This window comes from Xiphophorus maculatus, chromosome 5, assembly GCF_002775205.1.
Source record: "Xiphophorus maculatus strain JP 163 A chromosome 5, X_maculatus-5.0-male, whole genome shotgun sequence".
Taxonomy (NCBI): domain Eukaryota; kingdom Metazoa; phylum Chordata; class Actinopteri; order Cyprinodontiformes; family Poeciliidae; genus Xiphophorus; species Xiphophorus maculatus.
In genome coordinates this window covers 27,648,373-27,676,141 of record NC_036447.1, presented here as the reverse complement: position 1 = coordinate 27,676,141, position 27,769 = coordinate 27,648,373, and the positions used below count along the sequence as shown (strand labels likewise).

At 37.5% G+C, this 27,769-nt stretch overlaps 1 protein-coding gene across 1 annotated transcript in view; it reads left to right on the top strand.

The window, feature by feature from the left end:
- LOC102225909 (protein phosphatase 1 regulatory subunit 29-like) overlaps positions 1-27,769 on the top strand; it is a 214,318-nt gene that overhangs the window by 58,485 nt on the left and 128,064 nt on the right. Inside the window, exon 2 of the mRNA XM_005809605.2 lies at positions 19,589-19,822. The gene's annotated coding sequence lies outside the window, so the exon portion shown is untranslated. The remainder of the gene's footprint in view (positions 1-19,588; positions 19,823-27,769) is intronic.

The window sequence follows — 27,769 nt, the reverse complement described above, 5'->3', positions numbered from 1 at the left end:
TTTGAAAACTGTATTACTGTATTCACTAAAAAATGGAAGAAATCTGTAATGGAGTCTCCAGTCCAGTGTATCGTCCAGGTGAACACTAAGCTATTACCTTCATTTCTAAAACAACACCGGGGTTTGATCTCACACCGTTTCTTTAGAAATCTATAATCATCTCCTTTGTTACTCTTTCAAGCGGTAATCTGTTTGACTATTCAGATTTTACCCCAGGTTGGTTCCTAAATGCCTTTGGTAGGAAACCAGCATTAAAACTCTTTGACACAAAGCAGCTGGAAGTACAGAGGAGAAAATAATTGCTTAGCTCCATCAAAGTTCTCAGTGGGCTGATAAGCAGAGCCAGACAAGAACTGGCTTTATCCAGCCAGATCCCTCAAAGGGTTTTTGTTTCATATAAAACAAAAAGAAAATACATGAAAAATATCTAAAGCTTACCAGACTTTGACACAGTGCTGCATGTTTTACATGGTCCTCAGGTTAATGAAGCTCTAATATGAGGCCATATTTCTGCCTGTAGTTAAAGCTCATTAGCCTTTGATTTTTTTAATGTAAACACAAAGTGTTCCTTCTAGCAGTCAAACATCTACCATCCTCCATGATGTGTGCCTCTTTGACCTCTTGCTCTTTACTAGTGAGGTGTAAACGGTCTCTGCCATGAATGTGAGGGTAAAAGACTAAGGGTACATTTACACCAGCCCTGTTTAGTCCACTTTAGTCAAACGCTGGTTCGTTTGCCCTGAAAGTCCGGTTCGCCTGGGGAGGCGTGAATGCGCAAGCTAAAAAGCCAAAAAGCAAACTCTGATCTGCCTAGAAACCTCTGTATTTGCCACTTCTGGCAAGCTCTGCCAGCGTTGGACATGCAACCAGCTTGCAGTTGCCTCGGTGACTGGCCCCGGCGCTGAAAGCCCCCGAAGACTTTACGCAGGTGTGAGGAGTTTGATGTTGTTGGATTGGCTTCAAGTGGCGGCAGAGCTACCCGTAAGCCGCTGCGGCGCTTCAAAGCCGTACGTCGCCGAAGGTCGTGATGTATATGGGAGCATGTCTAAAGGCCCGGTGATTGTCTGAGATGTGTTTGACTGATCTCTATGAACAAAGCGTGTTGCTAAGCAGTGAAAGTCCCCCTGCTCCTTGGCTGCAGTTTTATTTCATGTCATGCAGACACTGCAGAGATTTTTAAGAAGGAAAATGAAGTTTCTTTTTTTAGGAGGTAATGAGTTCTTTCAGAGTTTTTGTTTTTGTAATTGTGGCTCTACTCTACTACAAAAGTTATCAAATTGGAGCTGCAGAAATAGTTGCATCATATAAAGTGAAATTTGTGATTATGCAAAATTGCTGCTGTTTTACATGTTTAAAACGTGACACCTTTAATGAACCTAGTCGAGCAACCTCTGAGAAATAGACTTTATATTGGTTGCTGCCAATGCGCAGTGACTTTTTAAAAGGGCAGAAATGTGAAAAATGTACTTTTTTTGGCTTTATGTCATGTTATAATTTTCTCATCGAAAACCACCCTTGAGTGTTGCCTAGATTCTTTCACGCATGTTTGAGAAATCATTTAATCTCCACGCCAACCATTCAGCTGTGCAAAACGCCTTGGTGGACCTAGCTCCGCCTTCAAGGACAAATATTGCTTCTGGGAGCTTATTAAAAGTTTCCTGTTTCCAGAAACTTCAACACAGAGAGCACCTGGATATTAACATTCCTCTGAAGTCATAATCACTTTAATAGACACATATCGATCCACGCAAAATCCATTTTTACTGAGAAAACTATGAATCACAGACCTATCATTAATTAAAAACAGTGATATGAAATGATTTGAAACCTGCCATTGGAAAGTCTGACACTCAGATGTGTTGGATGTCCAACGCCACGAAAATCCATGAAAATTTACTATAAACAAGTTTTGTTTGTTTTTAACTGATGTCAGTTTGATGGAGACTAGCCAGCATTTACAAACCAGCCAATCCAGGAGCACCAATTATCCTCCTTGAGGGGGAAATGGGGTGATTACGCCTGCCCCCCAAAATATGGAAGAATATTTGCATATTCTCCACTCTTTTTTTCACAGATAATTTGGATAATTTAGCTTCTGCAGCAATGTCAACACAGTTTCTACTGTCCTTGGGCTTTGAACTATTAAAATAGCATTTCTAGACCGAACTGCCGAAACACATTCTCATTATCATGATTGTGTGACGAAAATTACATTTTGTTCTCACCTTCGCGTCGTCTGCCTCTGCTGGTCACAAGGCCCCTGCCCAACTCTCCTTTCACTTTTAGATTTGCATTTGTTTTCAGTCAACCAAAGGCCTTTTGTTCTGACTGGAAGTTAGACAAGCATCTCTAAAAAGAAAATAATATGACGTGAAAGCATTTTGAGAGAAAATAAATGTTCCTTAAAGAATTGATCAAAAATTGGCTATACCTTTGTTAATAATCAATGGCCTTCCTTATTGGGATAAAACCAATGTTTTCACTGGTAGATAAAAATTATCTCAAGGATTAAAGTTCAGACTCTAAATATTAACATTACTTATAGTAAGCAGAAACTTGGCAAAATGAAAAAGACTTAAACCTAAATACTGTATGTCTGGAGTATGACTGACTATCGTCCTTCATTTGAATTCATTTCAAACACATTTCATGTTTTCCGGAATCATGTTCTGCTTTCCGATGAGGAACGATCCCCAGGTTTCTTTCCCCTGAAGCGATGCAGACCTCCTGCATTGATTGCAAAGTAAAAACAAGATTTAATTGCCATATGAATCATCCTACCATAATGAGGATGATTAGCTAATTCTTCACTTGCTTTTCATTTACTATAAATTGCCATGGGGGAAGTTAAAGTAATGGAGAAATTCACCATAAATACTTCAGTTCAGGTGAAAATTGAAAATATGTTTGTGTGCTCAAAAAAACAGAAAGAAAGAAAAGGCTTCATGGTCATAGTTCATTAAAAAAAACAACACTTGAATTGTAAATGATTTTTACAAATTCTTCCTGAAATATCAACTTCATTCCACTGCTGGTATAACTAAGGTATTTACTCAATGACCTCCAATATCTTACATTGATAAAAATAACTGCAAGTTTACTATGGCATCCACATAAGAACTAGTGATTACCAAATTGCCTGCAAATATGCCGTAGCTTGTGATGATGTCTGCACTGCAAGGCCAAACTGTTTTTAGCCAATTTGTTGGCTCTGCGAATCTGACTTGTTGTAGTTTCAGCATGTAGAAATGTGTCATATTACCGTTTATTTTACTACAGGTGCAATCCTCTGGTGCCGTTCTAATTGTTTTTATATGAAAGACCGCTGGCTTCAGAAGTCTTATTCTGAAGAGACCTTGGTCTGGGTCTCTTCAGGTTCCTGGGTCTGGTAAGTGAGTGTGAGGGATGCCTCTGAATGAGGAGCAGAGGAGGCATTACACATGCCTGGTGTAAAAAATTTGCCATGTCATAAAAAAAATATAATGGATCTATCCTGTTGTTGAGCGTAGACTAGAGTTTAGATTTGTAGCCTGAGTCGGGCCAAACCCCTCCCCAAATTCATTGATATTCATTGATAGTCGAGTTGGACTCGGGCTTCTGTGGCCCAAGTCCAACAGAGAAAACCAAACAAGAATGTACGATATAAAGATGTTAATCTACTTATTATAATCTAGATCGAGGAGTTGGTGCTTAACAAGTTGAGGAAATAAAGAAAGTAGGGTGTAGAAGTTGATGTGTATGCAGCTCTGCCCTGCTCCACTCCCATCAGTCACACATCCCAGAGGATTTCCCTTTGACTTACCCTGCGGTTACAAGCTACAAAATGGAACTGGAAGACGCTAAACAAAAACTAAAAACGGGAGAAGTTACACATAAATGGTGGTCTGAAAACAAAAGCAGTAAAATGACAATAAAACAAAATATCTGGTTTACGGGTGTGTTGGGTTTGGGCCTATAATTAAAGTGAATTAGTCGGGTTGGATTGGACTTGGATACAATGTCTATTGGCTCGGGATGGATTTTTTTAGGGCTGATCTAAACTCTAGTGTAGATCACAATCAGCTAAGTGTAGCTTTATATCATGTTATAATGTCATTCCCTCATCAAACACCCACCTGGAGTTTTGCTTTGCTCAATCTCAATATCTCAAGTCTTGTTTACATCCATAATTCTTGCTGTTGGCTGGTCTGAGACGCCATATATTATCACTGCATCGGCTCACCCCTACAGAAGTTGAATAATGTTGGACCTGGAGCTACCTCCATTGGTGAGTCTGAGGTATAATAGGTGGGCTGACTTAACACCACCACCACTGCATTGGTAATTTCACAAACAGACGGGTAAAAGGCACCTTGGTCCTGCTGTGGCTTGTGGCGAGAAATGGCATAACAGATTACAGACTGATCAGAAACAATCCATTGATAGGATAACCTGGTCATTCAATATACAGCAACCCCAGAGCACAGCACTGGCCCCACATCCTGGTACTGCAGACACTAGGCATGATTGGTTCATCACTTTATCTGCCTCTCTTCTTGTCCCGATGTGCCATTCTCTTTGAAAGAGGGTAAATCTGGACTCATCAGACCGCATGACCTTCTTACCTAGTCTTAGGGTGCATTCACACCAGCCCTGTTTAATCTGCTTTAATTGAACTGCGGTGCATTTGCATTGAAAGTCCAGTTCATTTGGGGAGGTGTGAATGTGTAGTCAAACTCCCACGTGGACCAAAACACTAATTCTGGTCCACCTAAAAACCTCGGTTTTGGTTTGATTAAAATGAACTCTAATGAGGTTCAAATGTACATGTGAACGCCAAGCGGACTGAAAATTGTTCCAAAAGCAGGAAGCAAACTACAATGCAGGGAATTCTGGGTAAATACAACCAAACCAAATACAGGAGTCTATAGCGTTGGCGAGAGAAATGGCACTTGGTCTTTTACCTAAAAGAGAAATCCTAAAACTGCTAAAATCTGATACTGCTACAGTTTTGTTTCCACTATGTGAAGAAAAAAGTTGCCCTCATTGTCTTCTTCTGAGGTTTTTGTCATTTCCTTCAGCAGTTTTTTTTTTTTTTACAGATTTTTCAATTAGTTCGGATCAGTTGACACAGTACAATGTGAAAGCGAAACGCACCAGCTGAAAATGTTGCAAATTTTACAATTTTGGCCCACAATCTAACCGAGTTTACCGGACTGTCAGGTATGAGAACACCACTAGAGTCCAATGTTTATGCTCCCTTGCAAATTGTAGCCTTTTTCCTCTGGTTAGTGGTTTTCTTACGACTACACATCTGTTATGTCCCAATCCTCTGGGTTCCCTTTGATTTTAATTTCACTGTTAAACACAGTCCTGAGCTCTGCTGTTGTTTTACTTCAAATTGATGTCACCAAATGTTTTAGATGCTCACCACCGATCACAGTCATTCAGGGGTTTTTTTTAACTACATTTCTTCCTCAGAGACGACTGTCAGTTTTTATCTGCATTGGAGAGTTTTCAACTCAGTTTCAGTCGTTTCTTCAATCTCTTTAGATGTTTTCTCGGCTTTATGCATGCCAATGATTAGGATCTCCTTAAACAGACTAACATGTTTTTACAAGCCCAAGATTTCTCTCCACGTGGTTATGTAAGAAATTGGACGCTAGTAATTGCATCAGCTGGTGTTAAATGACTTGTTACCAGGCGGTAGACTGTAGACAGCGCAGTAATTGTCCAATAGGCAGCTCATACTTATTTGCACATTTAAATTCAAGTGGTAGCTCTCTCTTTCAGCCAGGCAGTGTTAACCATAAAGTATTTCCTGGTAAATATCACAAGTAGATCAATTTAAAAGGATAATGTGGGTCTTTTAAATTTTTAATCCAGTTTTTCAGAAATAGTTTCTGTTTTTTCATAAATCCACATTTCTCTCACTTTCAGCCCACTCATTGTATACTCAGAGCTTTCTCTGAATCATTACACTGTGCATAGCAAGAGCACAGCTTCCAGTGTGTCTTGGAAACCCAATTTAAAATGTTCCTTGCTGCTTCATGTTCAGCAGTCAGGATTCGGGGGGGGGGGGGGGGGGGGGGGGGGGGAGTTTGTTGTTTTTTTCAGTGCATGGCCCCAGAACTCATACTGACATATGTTTGTGTTCACATTTTTAAAGTGCAAGCTTACGACATTAGAGCCTGTCCATGTTCTGCTTTTTCGTACAGACATGCAAATCTCATCAATATTACACTGAAAAAATAGAGAATAGTTGATTGAAATTAACTGAATCGCTTCAATGACAAGTAAGTAAATTAGGTTTTGTGTGTTGCTGCATGGAACACACAAAAGGACTCAAAAACATACATTTATAGCCATCACTTTCTTTTATGGGAACCCATAACGAGTGCAAGTTGTGCAGAGTCATGTGGTGAAATAATGAAACAGACATACACACAAAATAAATGAGCTTATGCTAGCCAGACTTTAGATTGTCCCCTCCTCTCTCCAAGCAGGCCAGGTGTGACTGCGTTTAGGTGTTTTTATCTTTGTCACTTTTGATTTATGTGGAGACAGAAAAGGACGCAGGTTCTGCCATATGCAAGGACAGGACAAAAATATCACACGGTAGATGACGGTGCAAGAAAAGTACGAGAGATGGGTCTAAAACTTTATGGCTCATTATGGCATAAAGTCTGAAGGGTGATAGTTTGGAATGCGATTAGGATTAAATGGTGAAGTTTCAGTCTTTGTAATAACTCCAGTATGTGTTTTCATGCTTGGTGGGTGACCATGGTGTTTAACCAGCTTGTTAAAGCGAACTCTGCAGAGCAAAAGATCAGCGTTGTGATCAATACAAAGAAACAACGCACTCTGACATGCGATGCCGTGTTGATGTACGAGGGAGGATGAATGGTGAAAAATGCATTGATAATGCACAGGTTTTAATAATCAAACTTGCATAAAAATTTGCTTTTGTTATTAACTTTTACCATGGCGTTTTATATCTGGATCAAGACCAGTGATGAAAATCTATCAGAATTTTTTTTTGAAGTTAATTTTTCACCGTATTTTTGCTTTAAGGAACAGAGTCTTTTTTTAAACGAGTTAAAATAGATTTTCCTTTTCAACGTCTAAAGTTTTTCCAACTCATTGTTGGAATTGTATTGTCGAACAAACAATAATGTTCAGTTAGGATTCCGGATTATATTGATGCAGAACGTGGCGCGGAAATGTCTGTTGTTTAATATTTATAGCACCTGTGTTCGCAGGCGACTGTCCCCACTGTGGTCACCACATTGTTTAAGGCCAGTTCTGTTACAAAAACAAGAATGAGTGGTTCAGCCATGTGTTGAAGGTTTATTTACTTTTAGGGAGCGCCATATGCACAGTACATGAGCATAGAGTACTTGACTCACAGTCAGGCCAGTCTGGGTTCAAATCCTCTGTGCCTCTGAAATTAGGCTCTGTGAATTTTCCCATTATTGGTTATGCATTCAAATTACATCAATTACCTTAAGCTGATAAAAACCTGAAGCAAACAAAGTCACAGAAATGCAAGTCAGGTGAATGTCAATAACATTTTTTCTAAATCAGAGTCTGAACAGGAGATGTATAAAACCATCTAACATCTTCAGATAAGCTTTTGGGTTGATATACGGTGACTGTAAATACAGTAGTATTCATGCTATTGGATGATTTGACCTTTGTATGGCTTTTACAAAAAAGTCACCATCAACAAAATTTGTTGAAATTTGGGGGTGTTCAACACCATAGAATTTTCTTTTCTGTATCCATCCCCTGACCTATACTTTTTGATCATATTTTCTCTAATTTGAAAGGAGAGTTCTTTTGTTTTCACGCTGTAATTGTAGGCAGGAATAATAATTAATTAACAAATTAATGACACATACTGTATGTTTTTATACAACAATCATTAAGACGTTCTCACTGCACTCATGTAATCCCCCACTCTTCTCATAGTGAGACAACTAGTTGACTGGACCTCTGTTAAATTAGTTCAGTCACTTTAAAAGATGTTAATATTTATTAAGTCACTTATTTTTCATCTAACTTTTTTTATCCTTGTTATTTTGTAAATGTCAGTTTTCACTTTGACATTAAAGAATATTGTTTTGCAATTCATTTATCAATTTGTTGATTATGATTGATTTGTTGATGCAAAAATGAGGGTAAAAATATCCAGTAGGTTGAATACTTTATTTATTTTCTTTTATGCTAGCTTCCTGACAGCACCTTCAACTAAGTTATCTGTTCTAATGATTTTTCTAAAAAAAGTAAAGAATAAATTAGTTTTAGAATGGAGTATCTCTCTATGGTTCCAAAAATTTAGAAGCATAGGATGTCAATATTTCTATCAAGAAAAACACCTCAGAGATTTCGTTTGAATCTGCTTCCACTGGTGTAAAATTATCCAAAAAAAATCGTATGACAGATACTACGTTTTTTTGTAATACCTGGAATACCAGGGAAAATCCAATTAAAAGTTGTTTTGTTTTTCAGATCTGTAGAGCTAAACACATAGTCTGGCAGGTGGCAATAAACTGCAGCAGGGTGTCGCTGTTTTGAGATTATTTTCAAAGTTGTGTTAAAAAAACATTTGGCAGGAATCTAGCCACCTATTATCACAGGTACCTCCAAGGAGAAACGTGTTTTTAAAAGTTGTCACTTCCTTCGGTGAAGTATCTAATACAAGCAGCATGAAGGAATTACAATATCAGAGTTATGGTTTTGTTTATCCTGACAACCATGTCAGTTGTCACAGCAACCAACTAAAACAACTTTCTGGATAATTTCAATGGCGAGTGATACTGCAGCGGACAGTATAATGAAGTCACCCTGTATCATCTCAGTGACTAAGTCAAATTAATAAATGTCAAACACACAGTTGCACCTTTGAAATGCTTATTTAGGTATTCCTCTCTCTGCCCTGTTTACAGCCCATCATGTTGACTGATTTTGACCTAATCGGTGTGAGCTCATTTTCCACATGTCACCAATTAGAAAGACCGGGTCCCAAGGAAGCATGCCAATTGGTTGATCAATCCCATTAAATGCAGGCCAGCTAGATAAATGATTAAACAGGTATAAAATGGGCTTTGCACTCTCTGTAAACAAGAAGGCTTTAAAAAAAAGGAACAAAAAAATAACGTTCATGCAAATAAAGCGTTGTGAACCTATAGGGATAAAAAGGATGAAAGTGATAAGATGCAAGATTGACCTTTTTCTGCTTATCGTATTGTCTGACAATAACAGATGAGGTCATAAAACTTGTTTGTTTTTGTTTGCGGAGTCGGTCATGTGTCCCACCTGCGTTGCACAGCGAGCGCCGCCATATGCTTTTTGACTCTGTTTAGATTTGTTTGCCGCTGTTCTTTTTTCTTTCTCTATGGTGTTTGTTTTGTGATCGCCCACCATTTTCCGTCCCCCACTGACACTTTGGCCTGTTGCGTGGGGTTCCCGTGCCAACTCCCAACCCAGACAACCCTAATTAGAATGAGAACCGCGCCATGGTGATTTATGAGACCAAAACAACAAAAAACAAGAGACACAAAAACTCATTTATCCATATTAGCCTTATTAATGAGGGAGCAAAGCAAATGCTGTGTAAAGATAGACAGAACCGTGATGGCCATTCAGTTCAATTCGTTGTAGTTTGCGCTCCCACTGTTGATATTGATAAACCATTTGGCCTCATTCTTCTTTAATCCATGTTCTGTGAGTTTCATCTTTTTCAAAGCTGAGTGGTGGCAGGCAAAGAGAAAACAAAAGGCCACATGTATTTGCTTTCCTCCAGCTGAAGCGAGTTTCTGAAGTGTTTCTTTGCTAAACATTCACAAACAGTAACCTGGATGTCCACAAAAGTAAGCAAATGTAAATCCACCCAATGGTCATTTTTAAACTGCAGTGAATATTACCCATTTCGGCAACCGAGGATTTCCAGTCATGATTCCAGTACAGTGTTTTTACAATAAACAACTGAAAACAGAAAAGTAAAAACATAAGAACTTGAGTTCACCTGGGAAATTTTGAGATAAAGCAGCCAAACCTGAATTTGAGTTTTCTCTGAACTTGTATCCAGCCCTTTTAGAACAGCACTTGACTGATAAACAAGCCTCTGGTCACTAGGTGGCAGCAGTGTTCAAATCAATCAAAAGGCTGCCTGTTTAAGTCAGTAGAAGAAGCAGCGGACACGCTGGTGCAAACGGAGCTGACAATGGAGGATTCAAGCGCGGGTGTTTTGAAACATATCAGCGGCAGAGGTTAGTAAAACGAGTATGACGGAGTACTAGGACCAGATAACGAGAATTATTTAAAAAAAACAATACTAAAGTCATAATATTACGATAACAAAGTCATTACCAGAATAGTTATACAATTGGCAGAATAAAGACACATTACTACCTGTAGAAAATTGTAAAATTCTAAGAAAAAAAGTCACTTTATTAAAAAAAAAAAAAAAAGAAGCTTTGATAGAGTTATAAAAATCTGATGTGACCAGCTCAGCAAGTTGTTGGTTCTTTCTTTGAAATGGACGGTGGTCAGTTGTTTCAAAGTCCTGTGTCTGATAATAATTTCATTCTGATTTGTTAAAAGGTTAAGCATATGCCTATTTGTAAAACCGATACTAACTATGAATTCATAAGATGTTCAGCATTTCTCATTTTGGTGTGGAGTTTTATGAAATTACAACTTTATCCTTGTATTTAACTCTTTTATGGTATTAAGAGACCGGCTCATTTAGACCCCAGGAGTTTTTTACTCTGCCTGTGCAGTCTGAAGAGGTCGCATTGATGCCGTGTGCGCTTTTACCAAGTCTAAAAATGCACATCCCAGTGAATCATTTGCACGTTTTCTCTTTTGAAAACTTGCGTTAATAATTGAGAAAAACTGGTCCATTTGTTGCCATTTTCAGTGTGATTTTTGTGGGTTTTTTTACGGAATCTTTTTTAATCATTCACGCAATGCAAGGCATGTAGTAATATTATAATTCTGCTTTCAGACAGAAAAGTCAGCAATCTGTCAAACCAGTTGAGCAGACAAAACCTAGTTTGTTTTTGTTTTCAGGAAGAGAAGGTCTCTCTAAAATTGAGAGAGAATTGAAAACCAAGCAGAATGTGCTCACCATGTCATTGCTACATATATTTTTAGATGACTGTTTTAAATCAAGGAGCTTACCTTCATGTCAAAACAATCTTTTTAAATCTTGTTTTTATCTGCACACTGCAGAATGTAATCAACAGTGAATCACAGTTTGTAATTTTGGATAGTGCCATGATTTGATAATGTGAAGTGTTTTCTACAAAGGGCAGGAAATTGGAATAGAGGAATTTTTGCGGTACTTTGTTTTTCTTTGCTGAAGCGCCTTCACCTTTTTGAGATTTCTTTGGTACTAGTGACCTTTAGTCACCGCGTTTCGGACAAGAGAGAGAGGGAAAGGATAAGAGATGCAGCAAAGGTCGCAGGGTTGGGAATCTAAACTCCGGACATCTGTGTTGAGGGCTAACAAACGGCTAACGACCTTCACTATCCAGGCACAAGCTCCAACACCACGTTTTCTGAGGAGAAGGGAAAAAACCTCATCAAGAAACAGCAGAGATGTGCAAGTTATGAAGAAAAAGTAACCTATCTCATCTGTTATATTATGTCAGAAACTCCTTGCATATTACCAAACAAGCTGAGAATAAAATCTCTGGGTTTTTTTTTGTTGTTGTTCCTTTTATCTCATCTTCCCACTACGCGTAGCTTTTGGTGAACATTAGATGTGCGTTGGCAGCTTTATATCCTTCTTCTTAAACCATTGAGTCATTTGTTTTATGCAAGTTTACCCAAATAGCTGCTCATCTCTCTTTGTTCACCTTCGCCGTCCTCCGCCGACTTAATGTCTTATTTTTTTCTTCTTCTCTCTCCCTCCTCCCAATCTGCTCATATTTTCTCGCAGTGTTGTCATTTTGTCCTTTTTCTACCTGTATCACTTTGATTCCTGTTTGAGATATTGTTTGATGATGAAGGGCGGGCGTTGTCTATTTTCCAAGTAACTACGTTACCTTTAGTTGTTATGAAAGTGCTGTGTATATCAAAAATGACATAAAAATGAAATTTGATCTTTCATCATTGCTGTATGTGATACATTGAAATTAGCCTCTGTCTCTTTAAGAAGCTCCTACCCTCTCTAGTAATCCCTCCCCTTAAAGGCCCAGGGAAACAAGAAGTTAATTACACTGAGTTATAATTATTTATTAGCGGTTCCTAACAGAAAGTACTTTAGTCAGAATTATCTTACAGAAAATTAGTCATTGATTTTGTTAAACAGTAATTATTTTTGAATGTAGTCATAGTAGAATCTACTCAATGTAAAGGCTTTAATTTAGTTTAATTTTTAAATGTTATTTTATACATACTGTATTAGTACATAATAAACAGTTCTGCCTATTTGTGGTGAAACTTGTGGATTTCTCTTTAGAAATTGAGAAAATGTATGAAAACTTTGTCTGTTTGCTGATTTTTTTTTCTAAAATATTTGAATATTTGGATTTTTACACAATTTCACCAGTTTCTCACGGAACTTTTCAATCATCCATTGTAGTGACTTTAAAAAAACAAAAACTTTTAGTTGTTACACACTGACACTGTGCAGATGAAAGGATAATTTGAATGAAAATGGAAATCTGAAATATCAATCTGGTGCTTCTAGATTTTCAGGAGGAGAATTTTTGTTTCCTCTAATCTTTTGTACCCTGCAGTTGAATTTCACCACTAAAAACAGAGAAAGTTTTTAAGGGTGGCAGTTAAGTGGTTAAAAACTAGTTTAAAACTATTTATAGATATAGAGAAAACAAAAAAAATCAATTTTTAACATGTAGCTTGAGTCTTGTCATATTCCACTTTTATTCACGGTGCGGCTCACATTCTAATATTTGCTCACAGTGCATTGTAATATTTAGAAAATAAAGAGGTAATTTATTTTTTACAGCCTATTTGGTTTGCTAATGAACTTTTATATATATATATATATATATATATATATATATATATATATATATATATATATATATATATATATATATATATATATATATATATATATACTGCTCAAAAAATAAAGGGAACACTCAAATAACACATCCTAGATCTGAATGAAAGAAATATTCTCATTGAATACTTTGTTCTGTACAAAGTTCCATTTGCACAACAGCAGGTGAAATTGATAGTCAATCAGTGTTGCTTCCTAAGTGGACAGTTTGATTTCACAGAAGTTTGATTTACTTGGAGTTATATTGTGTTGTTTAAGTGTTCCCTTTATTTTTTTGAGCAGTATATATATATATATATATATATATATATATATATATATATATATATATATATATATATATATATATATATATTTTTTTTTTTTTTTTTGTTTCACAGAAAATGGCAACAATCTTCCAATTAGAGACATACCTCGGATTTATATATACTTTAAAATCTCTTTGACAATCGGGCTGAACTGGTTTCGACCAGTCCGGTTATGAGACGGTAAAACACTTCAAAACTCCTTAGAGTGTTAAAAAAAAGAAAGAAATCTACCCCATTAATACTGACAGAAGCAATGTGTTCTGACTGTGTGGCAGTCATCCAAATGTCATCTGCTCACCCACTCATATTTAAAAAAAAAAAATGCAGACAGCTGAATCACCAAAACACATTATAGCTGCAGCATTAATTTTTATGTATTTTTTTCACTCCGCTACTAATAATTTAGAAAATATTGGATTTCAGATGAGAATTGAAAAAAGAATTGGACAGAATGAGCAAAACAAACACGAATGTGAAGATTTTCTCCATGCTTGCGTCCCATACTAAACGGACGTTATCCGGGCTCCAGCATGCTGTGGGGAGAAGGTGAGGATGAAAAAAGGAAAGCAATAGAGCAAATGGATTCCACTGACAGCTGATGAGAAACATGCAGCCATCTACTCAAACCCCCACTCTATGTAAATCTATCTTATCTCTCCTTCAAAGCCCACACTCTGTTTTCTTCTTCTTACAGACCCTCCGTCTACTGACATGTGTGAGCACAGACTGTATGTTTGCATGGCAGCAGGCGTCTTTTTCTCCTGCAGCCTCGGCTTGCTGTCTGCTGTAAGACCGGGTGACATTTTTACTGTTGGCGAACTCTATGGAGAGTAAATAAAATCATTTCTGGTCAGTTTTCATACTTGACACGGTGGTCAGCATGGTTGGTGACGTTACAGGTCGGAGGCTCGTTGAACAGAATTCACGTCCAATCAAACAGTTAAATTGCTGCGTTAAACAGTTATATCTTTGGCTTCTATTTATATGTTTGACAAGCTCATAAGTAGCACTGGTTAGCATCACAGTACACACAGAAGAAAAGAACCTCGAAGGGGCGGTATCATGTAAAATCGACATCATGTTATAATGTTTTTCCCTCATCAAAAACAGACCTGGAGTGTTGCTTTGACTCTATCATGTATGTTTGAGAAATCCTTTAATCTCCCATGGCAACCATCTGGCTGTACAAAACACCTGAATGATACATATAGCATTTTCATAACAACTGAAGGTAACATAGATACTTGATTGTGCTATAAAATGGGTTCCACCAAAATGCAACAAATCTGATCTTACATTAGGGAATTGTAAAAAGTAGTATTATTGATAAAAGATAAATGAAAATTGATAAGTAAGAAAAAAACAAAACACAGCCCCCATAAGCCCTCTTACTCTGATCCAGCTCACAACAAAGTGCAAGACAAATATTCCTTGAATTAATTCAACTGTATTGTTGCGTTTGCATTTTTTCCTCTTTTCTCCTATTTCTGCATCTGCCAATCCAGCCATCTGTCGTCCTGTGCAGTAATGCACCGTGTTCCCTTCCTCTCTTTTTCCATTTTCCCAAAACAAAATAGCCTAAAGCTCACTGTTGGGCATTGCTGTGGATCAAAACTTCATTTTGACACATTTGTTCTTGTCTGAATTCGAGCCAGAATCTTTTCTGTTTTTTTTTCCCTCCCTTCCTCAGTCAGAGATAAGAGGGGAAAAAAGGGCTTGTGTTAATACGCTTCTGTCACCTTTGCTAAATCCCATTTATAGCTATTTCACTTTACACAGAAAAATCAAAAATCCCAAAAAAGTGTTGAATACGTCAACGCTGACATTAATTTCACGACGAGATTTCCAACAGGTATTGGTAACAACTCAACTCACACAAATCAAAAGAAGTTAATCTATTATTTAGACAGTACATTAAATGATTGAACAATAAAACACACTTTCTGAAATGTAATTAATGCATTTCACAGATTTTAATGCATTTCACAGATTTTAATGCATTTCACAGATTATAGTTTGACCCATTCGTCCACAAAACATCTTTGAATTGAAGCTTCTGAGGACTTTCTTTATGAACTTTGATCCTCAGTTCATACAGAAACTGATGTGGTGACTGACTGGTCGACTCTAGCAGTTCTATTTTATTTTCTGAAACCAGCTGAAATCTTCCTTCTCTGTGTGTTTAATCACTTTACTGTCTGGCAGGACAAATCCAGGCAAGTTTCATCTTTAGAGTTTCATTATGGATGTTCTAATAAAACTCTTCCTTCTTTTGTTTCCTTCAGTCATGTTCCTTATGCTCAAAGATAACCCAACAAAATGACCTGCTGACATCGCCGTTGCCATGGTGTTTTTAGAACAATGTGTAGTGCCACTTCTCCAAACATAATGCGTAGTGATTTTTAAAAGTTAAAGTATAATTTGAGCAAATATATTCTCAGTAGGTTTTAAGGACTATATTGTGTTCCTCAAACTTTAACTGACTTTCCACCTGCTTTTTCTTCTTCAATGGAGTTTTGAATTTGAACACCATTCCAACTGAGCGTATTTCTCATCAACTGCGTTTCCATTACAAATGTGCGCAAGACTTTGTAATGGAAAGTCTTCTGCTAATGTCAAAAACACACAATTTTGCAATTGCTGCGTTTCGGCAAAGAAGTTTGTTTATGCAGTAAGTTGCTGAAAACCGTCCGACCAACTACTTCCTGTCGTCTTCTTCCGGTTGTTGATCACGTGACTTGTGTGATGCGAAAAAAAGTGCTTCTGTTGCAGTTTTGTGAAATACACAAACTTTGATACGGCCAAAAAAGCCACCTCATCCCAACACCAAAGCGTTTTATTAAAAAAAATTTGGTTTTTATTTTCAAAAGTGCCGTGTTTCCATTAGGCACATTTGTTTTCAAAATGTCAAATTGCGCAGTTTTATGGTCAGTAGAAATGCAGTTATTTTTGTAATGGGAGAAATGCTTATGCTAATTCCAGGTCTTAGGTCTTGGAAAGCTCTTCTGATTATTTTATTATTTTTAACTCATTTATCACAAGTTTTGCAAGGAACAGATGCTCTTTGCTGCTTTACGGTGAATTAATGATGTTGTTTTTTTATTCTGCATTATGGTTCTGATGCTGTTCATTGCCATCAGTAGGTTTGGAAAAACAAGTTTACAAAGGTTATAAAATTTTTCTTTATTTTTACCTATCACCATATGCTTCTCTTCTCACCGCCGGTGTACTTCCACTTTATTACACATAACCTAGTTCACAGACGGTTTGTTTATTCTTTGTGTGGATTACTTGTGTTGTTAACATTTGGTGTGAATTTTATGTCAATAGCTCAATTACAAACATATTTACTGAGGACAAACATTGACCTGTCTGATGCTTATTTCCACAGCTGTATTTAGTGTGGATAATGACCAGGTGTCATTGTGAGCTTCTAAAAACACTTTTTATTTTAATTTTTTGGTTTCCAATAAATGTCCAAACTGCCATCCTCTTCTTTCTGCTCTTCTTCTAGCACTTATATTTATCCCTCTCCATATGGGGGAATTTTTCTGCCATAATTCAAGAGCACACATGTTCAGTCTGAAAGCAGGATTTCATGTTTTTTGTTCTCAAAATCTTAATACTTTTGCTTACAGGAAACAAACACACCCAGTACAACACTCTTATTCTCTCGTTGGTAACCTCTCGTTGCTTGAGAGGTTGCCAAGCAACGGTGCATTTTTGATCCAAAAGCAAGCAGAAAATGTTTCGTAAGCGAGCAGAGAGTTTTGCAAGTGGAGACAAGTTCTGAGCGTGAGGAGAAAGGTTTGAGTACAAACATTGCGAAGAAAGACATGAAGTGAGGCTTTCAAAATGAAAATGTAAGCACGAGTATTAAGTTTTAAGAACAAAAGACATAAAATCCTGCTTTCAGACTGAAAATGTGCGCTCTCAAAGTATGACTGGAAAATTCCCCCATGTTCTCCACATGTTCTCTGGTCTGCTATCCTATTGAATTACAGTCAGCCATCTTCCTTAACATTCAATCTAACTTGCTTTTCTTCTTTATTTTCTGTCCCCCTATCTTCTAACCTTTGCTTAACGCCAAAGGCCTCGCAGGCCGATGGAGATAAAAATACTCATCTTGGTTCCTTCTACTTAATGTCTCTCCAGCACTTGCACCAGCTCCATCCTCTAACTCACAGGTTATGAAAGCCGATGGTGACCTGCATTAATGTGCTGTGACATTTAAGTTTCCCATGCCCCCTCGCATGTTCTGGTATTATGTTGACTGTTGGTCGACTCATCTCTTTACACTTAACCACACGCGTTTGACATTTTTGATTTAAGAACCGCTTAATGAAGATTTTCTGCCGTTTATTCTTTTGATACACGACACAATGTACAGAATGAATTAAGGTTGTTTTCTTTTACTGCATTCAGAGCTACAGAAATGTCAGGCTAATATAATCATAATGTTGACTTTAATAGCTTTAATGCACTTGAGTGCAGTTCACAACTGTTCATAACAAGGAAATGCAAGTATTAGATAGAGGCTGTTGATTACTGTACAATCCCAGGCCGGGTTGGGAAATCTATTTTCTTTTTTCTTTTAAAGCTGTTGAGTCGAGAAAGCCTTCAGATGTTTGTTCCAAGATCACATCTTTTAAGAAAGTAACGTTTTCACAAAAATGTAGAAAACACGTTGTGTTATATTAACTGTAAGAAAGTCTAAAATGGTGATACGAAAACATTTCTTTGGACAGATTTACTTTGATATCCAGTTCAGATTGTGCCGTAATGCTCCAAGTCCAAACAAACCTTCTGAAAAACCTTTTTACCTCCATTAAACTCGGCTGAATTCAGCCTGTTTGTGGTTCTACTCTCTCTATACAATTAAAAAATGGTCAACCAAAGGCGAAACGACTTCAATTCGTTAGTGGAGCATTTTGCTTTAGGCAGGTTTTAAAAGTTTCCATTTATTTAGCTCCATGTAAGTTTCCATTTACGTCAAATTGATTTGGAACATTTTTTTTAATTACAGTCATTTGCTGCAAATCAATTTAAGGGCTGCAGATGGCTTCACTTTAGACACTACGGAGCTAGAGAGCGTCTCTGGCAGAATTTCAGCTCGTTTTCTCAGACCTGTCGACTGGGCTTGTATGGATGTAAGATTTGTATAAATCTGGTATAAAAGATTATATATTAAGAGTAACAATATATGGTGTTAACTTTGTCGTAATAATTAAAGCAGGTATAGTAAATACCAACATTTATGCTGTATTGAAATTCTATTGAATAATACTAATTATTTTTATTTGCTCGGTTCTGGTGTGTGTTTTCAGAATTCATATAAAACACTCTTTTTTATCATTAACATTACTGCATTTCTTTTTTTTTTTTTGCAGCATTTGTTAACAAACAAGCTGCTACAAGCTGTGAATATTATCCACGTTTGTGCGAAACTCTTCCATTACTGTAAACAGATGCTTCCCTCATTCCTTATAATTTATGAACTTTTTTTCCCTTCCAGCTTGAATGTCATATCTAAGCAAATGAGTGAATAAATAATAAATGACCTCACTTGTCAACAATCATGAACCATTCCTGCTGTGAACTATTCTCAAAGCTGAAGCTGGTCCGCGCCGTCTTCCTGGCACCACACAGAGACATTCGCTGCATACTTAATGAGACGCATTTCAGCTTCGAACTGGAATGGAAATAAGCCATAAACAGGGCCGGTGACATGGACTTAGAATGTTATGATATTTTGTAGTACTGTCACGGTAACGATAAAAGCATAACAAATACGCTTTTTTTTAGGACACCAGTCACATAAATAAGTGTGATCTCTGTCACTAAGCTGCACACAGTCACTGCATTTAGTCATATGTTCAAATGTGTTGATATTCGTTGATGCTGTCATGGAACAAATGGTGGAGAAAATGATCAAACTAGCAATCGCGACAATGCAAACTGTTTTGGGTTTTTAAAAACATATTTAATTGACATTTATCGCTAAATCAGAGGAATTTATCCCGATAAATGACAAACGATACGATAAACGTCCACTCATAGCTGTAGATACTTAGCAATATTGAGCCAGAGATCATTTCTACAAATATGTAAAACTAATCAATACTCGCTGTTTAACTTGGTTTTCCTTTTGAGTTTTATTTTCTGTAAATATGTAAAATAAATAAACAAATAAAACAAAACAATAAAAAAACCTACTTACATTTTCTTCTTTCTCTTTTCTCTTGTTTTTGTCCAGGGGAAGTGTTGCTACCGAAGCTCCTCGGACACAGGAACCGGATCAAATTGGACATGGACCTCTAGATATAATTAGACTCTTTGGGAGGGGTAAAATATTACCCAGCATTCAGAGTCTGAAAGAGTTTCACTTTACTGAAGAAGTTAGAAGACTGTAACCAGGAGGCAGTGTTCTCGGAACGGATAGGACGTCTCCACCTCTGCATGTTCTGAATTAACTCCAGCTCAAGTAGAGGTGAGTTCCTTCGTTTGTACATTTAGTTCTAATATGAGAATCTGTCATTTCAACCAGCGGGGAGACATGGAGTCTGTTGCTCAGTCTTGTTCTGGACGAAGCTTGACGGGTCACCATGTTTCTGGTGAAGGTTCCTGCACTAAAGCTTTTTTCCCCGCACAGCAAGAAAAACTGGCGGCATTCAGCTGCGCTGCACCGTGAAATAGAACACAATAAGCACAATAACACTTTTTTTGCGTCTCGGGGGAAGGCGGGTTCTGACCAATCCCGGCCCAACTTGTGTAGCTGGCGAAGCAAGGCAACTGTTGCCAGTGATGCCTTAAAGAAGAAAATGTTCTGCAGGAACTTTTCTGAACAAGTCTGCTCTGTGGAAGTGGATCTGTGTGTTCAGCCTCATGTCATGGTGAAGTTTGAGAACATTGCAATGGAAGATGATGAAATCTGTTGTCATCTAGGAAAGACAAATATATTTCTGAGCTGTACCTGTTTGGTTTCAGCAGGACAACCTCCTTGTCCTCTAATCTCTGGTTTTGGTGAGATGCACTGATACACTTTTAGTGGATTGAATGTTGTTTTGTTTGAGTCTGCTGGCTATTTTTAATAGTAAGGAGAAATTTGAACATATGGTTAAATACAGTCACTGAGTTCAGGTTAGATCACACTTCTTTAAGTAAGTGGTATCCAAAATAAGAATATTTCAAATGGGAATGTTTTCCAAGAACCATGTTTGTGTTTGTGGCGCTATGAATGTAGTACCATACAGTTGCCTAAAAAAAAGAAGTAATAAATAGTCTTTTACCACAAAACTAAATTCTAAGTCCATGTTGCTTTATCTGGGATCTATTACTGAACTTCAGTTCATTAGCATTTTGAAAAATAATCAAAATTTGAATTAGAATGAAAGTAGTGAAGGTCTGTCGCCACTGAAATACAAGCAGACTATCCATTTAACCAATGACACAAGTAATTAGATTCTTGTGCCTTTGGGCTTTCTGTAGTTTTCCTAAATCATTGTTTTAGAATGTGTGTGTGTGGGTGTGTGTGTGAGAGCTGTGTGTATTGGGTAGACTTTTGCATCCATCAACAATTACTAACGATGGCAATTTATCATTTCTATTCTACCTGCTGCTTCAGTTAAGTCATACTCAAAATAAAACAATGTTCTGTTCCTCGACAACTAGCTTTTGGTAAACATGTTTGGACTGTGATTAGCGTAGGGCTAAACAATGAAACCCCAGGATGCTAAGCTAATCTGCTTCTTCATCTCTTCATCCATATTCTCCCTCTCCATTCTGCCTGTTCGGAGTGCCAGGTTCTCCTAAAGCTCCTCAAACACAGTGGAAAGCTGTGAGACGATCCAAGCCCTCCCCTTGCAGACCTCCCATGCGCATGTATGAAATGACTCGTCCGAGGCCTTATTTTGTCAAAGACTCGACTCGCTTGCGTTACCTGAGAGTTTCCCCCTTTAAATCCCTCCTGACGAGATCGAGTCAAACCACAGGCTTGACTTAGTTCAGTCGCCCGGAAATCAGCCGTTGTGTCAGGGCAACTGTACCGCAATGTGGAACACCAGCCGCGCGCCAGAGGTAATGTAGTGAGGAAGAGCCATGTGCATTAGCCATGCTAATCTCATTAGCGGGGGGGCCATGATTGAATCCTGCAAAGAATCTTGCCACCGCTGCCAGGAAAGACAAGGGGCTTGTATATTATTAAAGGGTTGACACTGTTATAGAGGGAGAGGGAAAGGAGGGGTGAAAAAAAGAAGGGAAAACATGACGAGAAAAATCAGAGTGGAAGATGGAGTAACTGTGGATGTGGATGAAAAGCGTCAGGGAGATGGAAGAGTTGGTTTTAGTGCATGCTGAAGAAGATCACTTTTGAAACGCCAGGAATCAAAAGACTCTGGATGGATTATAACCGCTAATAGAGAATAGACTAGTTGATCTACTTTGAAATTAGCAGTTTTGGCTAATTAACAAATGAACTTTACTTTAGAAATTGGCAATATATCATACATTTTCTCAAATTAGTCAGTTGTAATGCTGCTAACAATGCCATAAATGATGCTACTAACAAGATTAACAGGATCAATTTCATTTTTAAGTGGCAGTATGATGTATTTTTCAGGCATACGGAGCCACTTTATTGCACAACCAAGTAATCGTATTTGACGCAGTTAGTGTCAGTTATTATAAAAATGCTACATATATCAAAAATAAGTTAAAAGAAACTTGACTACAAGATTGAGCCTCTGTCTCTTTAAGCTCCTGTATTTTCTGAAACTCTGCCTAGTGGAAGTCATCACAACATGGCTCCTCTATCAACCCTCTGATGCGTAAGTGGGTCCTTTTGGACCCGGTGAGGTCATCTTTTTGCAATATCTTTGTAATGAAAAGTTTTCATCACTTCATATTTCAGGTCAAAACATTTGTTACTGATATCATGCAATTAAAAACAGCATTAGTATCAGACGGATGTAGCGACCACCTAGCGCTTCATCTGACTCTGAGTGATCAGAAAAATAAACAGGTCAGAATCACTATGACCTTTCTCTGGCATCCCATGGGAGCATACATACAAGAGTTTGTCTTTTTAGCAAAGCAGCAACACATGGCTCCTTTGTACAGAGCTTTGGCCCCACAAACTAAAAGTTAACCTTCTCTCCTCATCGACATTTCATCCACATCTCTGTTCTTTCTGGGGGTTTTTTCCCTCTACCCTCCACCAGCTTTCATTTTACTGTCCTTTGATGTCTTCACTCTGTCCGCGTTCAACAGGCTTCTGTCTCGTCTGCTTCCTTCATCGTATTTGACGCAGATTTAGTCGTTTATAACCCACAAGGTTTTAGATGATCTGATTATAAGCGTTGCTCATAGCGTGTGATTTATTGGTGCGTAAACAACAAATTCACTTGTTGAGGGGATTCGGTGTTAGTTTGCTTGGTGTTTTCAGTGTTTGTGGATCTCTTTAAATTCTAAGTCAATTTAATGACAAGAAATTATACCTCTTAAACGATGCTTCCCATTATTCATCTGTTGTTCATAATTGTTGCTAAAGAAGAAATAATTACCTACAAAACGGATGCGTTCTCACCTTACAATACATGCCAGGTTATAGAAGCTGAAGCTGGTTACTATTTGAAAATTGTCCACAGTGTCATGGTTTTTAAACGTCTTGAGTTTGATGAGCATTGGCTCTTTGATGTGGATGGGAAATGCGATGTACTCCATCCTGAGACGGTAGAGCGCTAAGAATCCGACCCATTTTGTCCCAATACACACACACTGCACAATACACACTTAACCAGCATCTGCTAAGTGTGTATTAACAGATGTTGGTTGTCTATAACTGCAACTCTTAGAACGCATTCATGAGCACATGAACATCGGCAGCCATTTTATGATTCGCAAATTTTAAAATCTCAGTTTTGCCTTCAAACCATGACGAATTTGATTGATTTCGGAATATCTTTTTCTCTTTTCTTTTGTTAAAAAAGTCCCCATCTCTATCTTTGTTTTTTTTTTTTTTACAGCAGTATATCCCCACATCCCTCCATTGTCACTTCTTCTTGCCCCTTCTTCTCTCGGAGCATGTCCACTTGTACGTTTATTTGGCTTATCGATGTTGTCAGAGGCAACACTCAAAATTGCTTTCATGCCAGAATCATGACACAGCAGCCAATAAAATAGTCCCAGTGGGCTGGAGCCGCAGCACTAAACAAGCCTCAGTCTAATCTCTTTAATGCCTCCTCGTGACACAAAGCGTATATTTACTCACGGAGTTTGTTTCTTCCACAGTCACCACAGCATTTTGTCTTTTAATTGAACTTATTTGACATAAATATTTTTTCCTGTGTCCAGGATTCTCCCTCCCTCCAGCATTCCCCTTTTCTTCGCCTGCGTCTTAGTTTTAATGTTGGGATTACTTGCTTTTTGCTTTGTAATTTTTTTGGAGCCCTATCTGCTTGACTTGAATTTTCTTTTATTTTTTTTACAATTTTTGTAAAATTTCTGTGGTCATGTGATGATCCACCGGCCCATTCATCCAAATCCCGTGACAACAATAAGTAAATTATACTTATATGTATGTAAATTTTAGCCATGTAGCACTTTTGCCTTTATAAAAATCAGAAAGGGCTTCAGACAAAACTGAAACATTAAACATGATTTAAATTAAACATTGAACAAAAAATGTCATGCAGATAATTAAACACAAACTCAATGATAAAACTTTAGAATTTACTTTCTCCTTTACATTTTTATGTTTGTTTTATTTTAGTTTTTTCATAATTGTTTTTTATTACAGGCTTGATTTTCTCACTTTGCATTCTCTTTTTGCTCTTTCTATTTTACCATTTTTACTTAAACCGCTGCTTCTACGGTTAGTCTTTCATTTTAAAAAGCATTGAAATTTTCTCTTTTTTCTCTTCTGACCTGATATATGTATTTTCTATAATTTACCTTTTCTACTCTGGCTGGTTGGTGATTCATTCACTTATTAAGCCACATTTCAGCAAAATGACTCAAAAAGTGCTCCGATTTCCTCTTATTCTCTTCCTTTATTCCAGCCTGATTGGTCAAATAACTTCTTCCCTCTCATCAGGTTGTCATCATTGAACATATTCTTGTGTTCTGTACTCATTTTTCTTCTCTGTTTTGTTCAACTTTGGACAAAAAGCCAGGAGAATGTCTTGTACTCGGTTTCATTCACGTTCTTGTTGCAAATTGGAAAATTGATCAGAGTTAGTGCGCAACATTGTGTTGCACTCTTTAATACAAGAATTAGCTTCGTAAAAGTTACTTACGGCAGGACATTTGAACTTAAAATCAGTTAAAATGATCATCTGTAATCGATGTGTGTAATTCCGTTGTTAGCTTGGGGAAGCAGATTTTCTGTTGAAACGGCCATGTTGGCTGTTTGTTTTGCTTTTTCAGTGTTTAAAAGACGGAAAGTAGAAAGAACAGAAGCGGCCTGGAGAAGGCTTGGGTTTAAAAGAGGAAAGCTCCAGGAACGGACGCGGCTAAACGTCCAAAAACGGGCAACTTTTTCTTAACTTTTTCTTGCGGTTAGAAACATCAACGGAGGACGATGAAACTGATAACGGCTTTGAGCGCAAGCCTCAGTGAAATAAATCTACATATTGAAGCAGCTCTTACTTTCACTGAACTGCAAATGTTTTAGAAAAATGCACTGAATTACAAGACTTTACAGAAAACAGTTCACTATTGAAGACTTAACATGAAATATTATAATAACATAATTTTAGAATCACAGTGTGTTATCCATCATTCGCCTGTCTGAGACATAAAACTCAGCCCTACTCCAGACACACATTAACGGGGAATATTTTGTATTTTCCAGTCACATGATGTCATTTTATAGCACAATCAAGAATGTTATAAAAATGCTGTATATATCAAACATACCTTAAAAGAAATTTAAAATTACTATGGGCAAGCATCTAGGCACCACTGGAGATCCAATGATTTCTCAAACATACACAAAAGTATGAAAGCAACACTCCAAGTATGTTTTTGATGAGGGAATGACATAATTATATGACACAAAGCTCCAAAGTTGATTTGACATAATGTCCCCCCTTTAAAAAATGAATACACAGCTGTCCCTACTAATACAACCGGAGCAAAGATCAACCCAACTTATGATTGGCTGTAACACAAACCGCACAGCCAAGTCACAGTCTGAAACTGTCTTATGTTCTTCAAAACCTTTTGCTGTTCTTCAAACCTTAGTAAATATCCGTCGCTGGTCGGATATTTACTAAAATTAAAGTTCAGCGTAGGGAATTATTTTTGTTCAATAAGTCATACCCATTTTTTAAACATAAATTACAAAATCACACACTAATTTTCACTGACCATCATGCGCCTGCCACCTTTTGTTCAAACCCACAGACATGGCTCAATTTATTTTTTAAGCTGTGACCAAATAAATCGCTCCAAAAAGAAAGACATGAGACAATATTTTGACCACTCGGTGATTTGTAAAAGCGTGGCCGAGTACGTCTTTAGTTCCCTTTAACTGGAATAACGAAACAGAAAAGAAAAAAAAACAAACTTGACCGTTATCGTTATTTGTAACTTACTTTGGATTTCCTTTATGATGAATAGTTCTCTTTTCAGTTACTTTGCACTCTTGATTTCTGGCTCTGAGCTCTGATGTCACAGATTTGTTGGTTTTTCACCAACAATAAAAGCGTTTATGCTCTGCTGAATTCCCCCGGGGGGGAAACGTCTGAAAGCTGCTGATGGAGCTGCGCTGCGCTTTTGAACTTGTTTATGCGCTTTAGCAGCACTTCAGGCTAAAACGTTGCATCTGCAACACGTCAGATCACTTACATCTCGACAGCAAAGTTATTGAAATAAACCAGGCGGTTTGGCATGCGAGACAGAAAGACAGGACTGCACCAAAACCATTTCAGGTATAGAATTATAAAGGTCAAAATGAATGTTTGCTGATACTTATTTACATGTCATCTAAGAGGTGGCAAAAAGATATTTTGATCAGTCATTTTCTAATGTTGTTCATATAAGTCACATGTGTCAAAGTCAAGGGCCAAATCTGGCTTTTTATCCGTAGCTTTTTATGTGGCCCTCTAAACTACATCAATGAATCCCTCCAGTTGTTCACAAACCTCCAAAGTTCACACAAAATAAACAGCTTCCCACATTTTCTCCGATTTTACTGCAAATTTCTCTCAAAATTGGTCAAAATCATTGGGTTTAAAATCGCATTTAACATCATACATTAGCTCAAATATCGTAAACGTTCCTTGCAAATATTTCTAAATTAGCACAGAAAAATCTGTGACTTGGATTGCAAAAAAGAAGAAGAAAAAAAAAAATCTAAATCCTGGAGGGACAACAACTTATTCATATTTTAACAGTTTATTAATGAGTTTTATTAATATATTCTGGCTCAACCGGCCCTTTAAGAACATTCAGATTTTTGATGTGACAAAATGAACCTGAGTTTGACACCAAGATATAAGTAATATAAGTAGCTATCACTCAAATGGATTACTAGGCATTTAACCTTATTGCTAATAATCATGCTATTCATTTTGAGATGCACTAAACTCAAAACGACATCAAATTACCTGCAATTCCATATTTACTATTAAAATATTACTTTTCTTTGATGCAATTGGAGCTGTTCGTTTATGGAAAGAACAGCCTGTTGAATAAAATCGTACTGGTTCATTTTGGGGAATAAGTCTACGTACAGCCTCCTTGTTGCTGATTTCTCCAAGAAACTAAATATCCACCTGGCCAAAGCCAACTTTTGTAGGGGGGGGAAAACTTGTGGGACAAAAAAAAGGGATGAAAGGGTAAACATTTCTGAAGTTGCTCGGACAGAGGCAGGGAGAGGGGGATGAGGGACGGAGAGGTGTCCAGCAAATTGGTAAGGAAGATCAGCCAACCAGATCTAATATGGTGTTTGAGTCTGGAGGCTCACCCGGCCCAGCCTATCTCATCTGAACGCTGCATTACTGTGGTGTGTGTGTGTGTGTGTGTGGCCACGTGTGGACAAGCTGTCAGACCCACATAACACACAGAAACCGTAGCAAAAAGTAATTTGTTTGGGATCTTTATACATTTCCTGTCTCCCTCTGTGTTTTTTTAAACCCAAACAATCAATGAAAAGATTCATTTTTTCGTGCAATCTGAATTTACATCTGATGTGGACGTGGTTGTTTTCTTCCTTCGACCCTGCCGTGCTAAAGAGAAAAAAATCTGATTTTAAATGACACAGCAGGCAGCAGGCAATTCATGTGAGCTGTTATTTTATTTATTTTTAGGTTTTTCTGGCGCTAGTGGCGCTTATTTGCAGATCGGATAGAAAATTGGAAGAGAATGAAGGAGGGGAAGGAAAGACGTGCAGGAAATATTTTACATTTTCGGTTAGCCAAATATTATTGTGTGT